We start from the raw sequence: 6,000 nt of genomic DNA on the forward strand, positions 1-6,000 counted from the left end.
AGCAATCTACCTCCTTCCAGCGGCCTGCAGACTATACAGTTTGCTTACGCCTGCGAAAGCAACCTTCCGGCATGGAATTACACAATCTCAATCTTCCCCATATGTGTGTTTTTTTGGACAGCTCCCCCCCTGCAAATAGGGAAATGCAACCGCCTCCAAAGAATCCATGCACGAATTGTCCATTTAGGAAGCATAATGTTGCTGCTGTTGCCGTAGGCAGAAAACCCCATTGGAACTGCAGCGAAACCCTGTTCCCGAGTTCTGATGTTCTCCACGTACTATGTACGTCGCCTTCAACAACTATCGCGGCTTCACCGGCTTCAATTGATCGGCGGTCTTGATGACATGTCTCTCTCTTCCTCGCTTTGGCCTTCTCAGATAGGAACCCGCGCGTGCCAAGTAGGAACTTTTGCTCCGCCACCACATATGTATCTCGTGCCTGTGGGTGTGTTCACGCATGTCTTATCCTTTGGGAAAATCCTTCCCAGTTGAATGGAACGCGGGATGATGATAAGTTGATCAACCGTTGGTGGGGGAGGAAGGGGGTGTGGGAAGAGGAAACGAAAAAAAAGGACATATTTTTGTGGCTAGGGCTGACGAACAACAGCGACTCGTGTCGTATGGTGTTGTATGGCTGGGGGGTGTCGTGGTGCAGATTCAGGAATTTTCGACCGTTAATTATAGGATGTTGACGTTAGCGCTACTGCAGACAGAGTCGATTTAGGAATAGAGTCAACGTAGCCTAGAGGGAGAAGAAGAAGCGAGGCTGCCGAGTCCGAGACATCAACAGCCACTACTACTACCACCACCACCAATACCCCAACAACAACACCGCACCGTTGGCCTGTGATGCTACTGCAGTACGCCATGCCATGCCATGCATCATGTCTCTGTCTCTGTCTGTCTGTCATGCCAAGCCTTATTCTGCACCCCCCCTTCCACCATACTACACTAGTACATATGTACACTAGACACACACGCGCGCTTTCGCGCCTTTGACGATCGGATCGAAAGTAACGCTAGAAAGCGGGGGGTGCCAGTGGAAGGAATGCAGAACGCAGATGCCCTGTCTCATTGTGGCGGGGTCGGATTGGACGGGAGGATTTGAGAAATGGTATCATGCACGGCATTGAGAGCGGGCGTAGCATGGCATGGGGTGGTATTGGTGAAGCGGGCGGGGAGTGCAGACCGGTGAAGAAGATCGCCTGGTCGCTGGTTGAAACAGAAAACAGGGGCGGAAGAAGTTGAAGGGGTTGGTTTTCCTCGTGTAGTGTAGGCAGACGAAAGCACGTTTGTTTGTTTGCTTTGCTTTGCTTGATGATCTAGAACAACATTCCAATCTGCCCGGCCGGTCCGCGCTCGCTTCCTTGACAGTACCCGCCGGCTTCCCGAGGCTCCGGGTCGGCCGGCGCTTGGCAAAGAGGCATTGCGGGCAATTGGGGCGTGGGCAGCCTCGTTGTTGAGCAGGGGTTGCGGGTTTCTTCGTTTTTCTGCAGTGTAGTGGACTTCCAAGTCCGAGGATGTCTCAGTTTGCCTTGGAGGAAAAGCCACACAGCCCAGGAATGGGATTTCAAGATTCAACGGGCCTGTTCCGGGTTTCCGATCTCCCCGTTTTACCCGCAAACACATTGATCATCAGCCTTGGATTCGCCGGTCGACAGGGGGGCGCGGGTTTTGTCAAAACGGGCAACCAGGTCGTTCATGTGTCGACAGGGCTTGGCTCTACCCGAGACAACAACAAAGACGCCCACGGTCGGAAGAGGTACCCATTTGGAATCCATTCACTCAAAGCCGAGGTTCGCTAAAAAGATAGTGTGGGGGGGAAACGACGTAAGGGAGAAACAAATCTGACTTGGAACGGATCCGAAGTACTATGGTATATTCGGTAGAGAGCACAAAGTAACTTTGCCTGTCTCAAGGGGAAGTATTTTAAGGTACCTGGAACTCAGCGTTCTCTCTTTGCTGGAACAAAAATAGTCCTCAACCCATGCCTCGTTTCCACCCTGTCCAGCCCCCTCTCCCATGCACCCATGATGCCAGCCCGGTCTTGGGGAGCTTGAGTGAGGTCCCGAGGATGACCGAATACGCAGCTCGGCCCCAAGCTTGATGCCGAGTTAATCAAAGACAACATCTCGCAAAGGGCCAACGCTCCGTAGTGTACTGACATAGCTCCATTTCATTTTAGCGCACTGGGTGGGCTGAGAGCTCAGGGGAAGGAAAATATGCATTGAAGATTGCGATGCTGGTTTCCGAGGCCCCTGACCTTGTTCACCTTGCACATATCTCAGCTCTTCACAGCGGTCAAAACGGCCACCGGAAATGGTTAGTTAGTACACGATCCCATCAGATGTCCCGCACATTAGCCAAGCCTCGACTGCTCTCGCTCTCGCGAATGGGCCAGTTGAGCCTCTTGTTTACGCAAACATATTCGAAGAAGGACACAGCATGTGCAGATAGCAGAGAGACAGTTTCTCGGTGAGCCAGTGCGTCCTCACCGGTATCCTAAACCACTATGTCTTGCTTCCAAGCATGGTACCAATTGCATTCAATGCTTTAAGCATAGTATCTCCGTCCCAATTTCATGACAAACTCGATGCAAAGTACTCTCCGCGTTGCCTTGAATATGGCTTCTTGTGAAACTTGTTGCCCTCTCAGAATTAAAGCGCATTTTTTTCTGCTGTGGAATCGTGACCGCAGTGCAACAAGCCCCTCAACATCACCGATCCCCAAAGCAAGACTGGGCACAGCTAGGTACCACCCGGACATCAAGGGCAGGGAGCCCAAGGCATTTTCCGATTCATTCTCTTAGAACCTACGATGTTTCGAGACTATGCGGCTGTCGTTAGCCCTACTAGTAACCTTGTCCTCAAGCCAGTCCCAACCATACACAGTACGTCGCGTGATTCCCCCTGTTTAGCCCATGCAGCTAGCTATGCCCGTTAACTAGCATGCCCAGGGGGGGGTAAGGGGTAGGATCGAGGCGATCGTCCCGACTCACAGCAGCAGGGCTACACAAACCCAGATGCGGCACCCAACGGGCCTTGCGTGGCGTCAAATCCGGGGGCGGTGGTGTTGGGAACACAACACACAACACACAAGACGAGGCAACCAAAGTGTGGCAGCACAACAGATCGCGGGAAACGATTAAGGAGAGAGAGGCTAGTTTATGTGTGGGTAACACAGCAAACTCAAACTGCGCACTTGAAACAAGCGGTGATGGGGAGTTGGTTAGTTGAGGCGGTGGCTCAAAACTTGCGCGTTGTGGGTAGGTTGGGAAAGACTCCGAATCAAAGGATTGGTTGGTTGGCGATGTTTCTTGAGTCAATGGGCGTGGTGTTTTGTCACGTCACATTGTTGTGATACTGTACCAAGACTAGATAGTGTACAATATATCCAACGGAGAAAAATAACATCTTCTGTTGTTAAAATCGGAATAAAAACATAAACTACCTAATGGCCATGGTATCGTATTAACGACAGAAAATGTCCCCTCAAGTCAGTCTTTCGGCAACCACACACCGAGCCGATCTCAATTCTCACTCGCCCTGTTCCCTCATTTTTCTTCCCACAGCAATCCCATTGAAATCTCGCTCGTGGCTCGAGTCAAAGCCCTGTCAAGAAGCCAAGACGGATATCCGCAGCCAGGTACGCCCAGCCAAATGGTGATCAGAAAGCGTTGGCAATGCCGTGTTACTTGACGCCTTGCCAAAGCCAACCTGTCATGAAAACCAACAAAAAGGCGTCGAAAAAAAGGAGAACAAAAAAAAGGCGACCAATATTAACATCTGTACGTTTGTCCCTTACGTATGACAAGCCAAAACAACAAAGTCGGTGAGTCCTGGGCAAGGCACATGGGGGAAAATAGGGCCAGCCAGACCAGACGACCCCCTGGCCACCCAAAGACAGCCCAATCCGCCCAACGCCCCCTGAGACATCATTCCAAGGCGCACAGTCAGGAACTGTTTGGTCAGTAAAAGGTAGATTTACTCTCTGTAGGTCTTGGATCGCAAGCGGCTGGATGCATACGTAAAAAAACAAAATGGAGGAGGAAGGTCCGAATAGAGTTTTGTTTGCGTGTTTTGGTTGGCGCCAACGCTTGCTGAGCTTAGCCCAACCACACAGACCCTCTCTCTTTCTTTCTTTCAGTCTCTTCCCACGCGACCAAGACGCACGCCATCGGGAAGTGAGCGGTCGGCTAACTAGTGGTTTTCGTCGTTCGTGTGCATGTACACTAGTGACCTGGGCTGATGTACAGTAGGGTTCCCTTTCCCCCCCCCATGCGAATGCAATGCATGCTGCTCGATACGGGGAGACATAGCTACATACATATACATACGCATGCATTAGACAGAACCGATGTTGTGGGATCTGAGTTTGTTGGGCTTAGTGAGAGAGAAAGAGGGGCGAGGGGCTTGATGAGAGGGGGAGATTCCTACCTACCTGGGGTAGGAAGTCACTGCGGTACCAGTGACATGCCAACTGGGGTGACCACTGACGAGGGGAGAGAAAAGGGTCGGACAGGTCCCATCACCTGCAAGAGAACTCTGCATGTCCCATTTCACCATCACACGCCCTGCCGATGGACATCGAGATATGCTCGGCCGCCCTATCGATCGCTGATTTTCTCCCGCCCCATCTAGCCCCCGTCTGGCTCCCCCCCCCCCCTCCCTTCATGTGTTGGCTCAACCCCCTGGGCGTCTATTTGGCTCGGTCGAAAAAGGTGTGCTTTGTTCACCACAACTTTCCGCTCACACATACACCACACCCACCACAGCCATGTTATTCCCCGAATCATGGTGAGCGGCAGATGAGACTCGTCAGATGACGCGTCCAGTGACCAGTAGCATGACCTTTTAGTTTGCTTTCCCCTCCTCTCAGAGAGGGCATGTCAGATTTTGGTTTCTGCAGAGAAAGGGTGTTTTGCTGACCGCCGACCTGCCTGCGCTGACCTGACCCCGTGACGAGGCACATGTCACTTTTACCTTGGCTTACTTCAGTACCTTACACAATACCATCACGTTCCATCCCATCCCCTCCGTATCGTACCGTGTAGGTATATTTCCGTTGTTATAACACAGTGACTACCTACCTAATCCGGAGGCTGAGTCACTTGGCTCTGAAGGTATGCAGGAGGGGCGGAAGAGCGAGGCAGACGAGACGAGGGGGATCGATCGAATCGATGATGCCATTCCATTGTTGGATCGACGATTGGTCTTCTTCCTTCCGATCTTTGTGCCACCGCAGCCACTGTCAGCGCCGGCGCTAACAGGCGCAGACAAGCAGGCAGACAAGACACAAGATCAGATGATGAGAGAGGGTATTGAAAGGGGAAAACGGTAAACAAAATTACGGTAATAAGCATCGGGCTAGAGTCTCCTCGATCATCAATGCCTTGTGGCAGAGTGACGAGCCCAAAAAGCCTCAATTCTGCGGATAGCCGTCGGTTGTACCCGAGCGTCATCCTGTGCAACTCGGTGCAACAACAAAACACAAGGCACAGCCGATAAAAAAGGGGGAAGAAAGGTTTCGGAACCAGCCGAGGGGGTGTGCGCGTGTTCCCGACAACATGGCAAGGCAGGCCCTTGACTGGGAGAGAGAAGCGCGTTTCATTGCCCCAGAGATGAAGGCAACCAAGACCGACCGAGACAGCTGAGAGGTCCTCCAACAGTACCTAGCTTCGTCGTCTTCCAGTGACATGGCTACATACTATGTAGCAGAGAAACCAGAGAGCCCCGTCAGCCAGTGGCTAAAACAACGAGGCGCGAGGGAAAAGACGAAGAGAAGACAATTTGTCAGTGAGTTGCACAAGATCTGCCATCACCCGTCGGGCAGCGACCGACCGAGCTAGCATCGCTGTTCTGTGGGAGAGGTACCCGGAAAAGGAAGTTCTTCTTTTGTCCGGGACAAGGCCAGGTCGCCAAACCACCACCGGGTCATCCATCGCACTTGAAGACAGCCTCATGGGGCAACGACAACGCATGGCTTGCATGTACCTATCCG

This window comes from Dichotomopilus funicola (genome assembly GCF_033296635.1).
Source record: "Dichotomopilus funicola strain CBS 141.50 unplaced genomic scaffold C8A04scaffold_4, whole genome shotgun sequence".
Lineage (NCBI taxonomy): Eukaryota > Fungi > Ascomycota > Sordariomycetes > Sordariales > Chaetomiaceae > Dichotomopilus > Dichotomopilus funicola.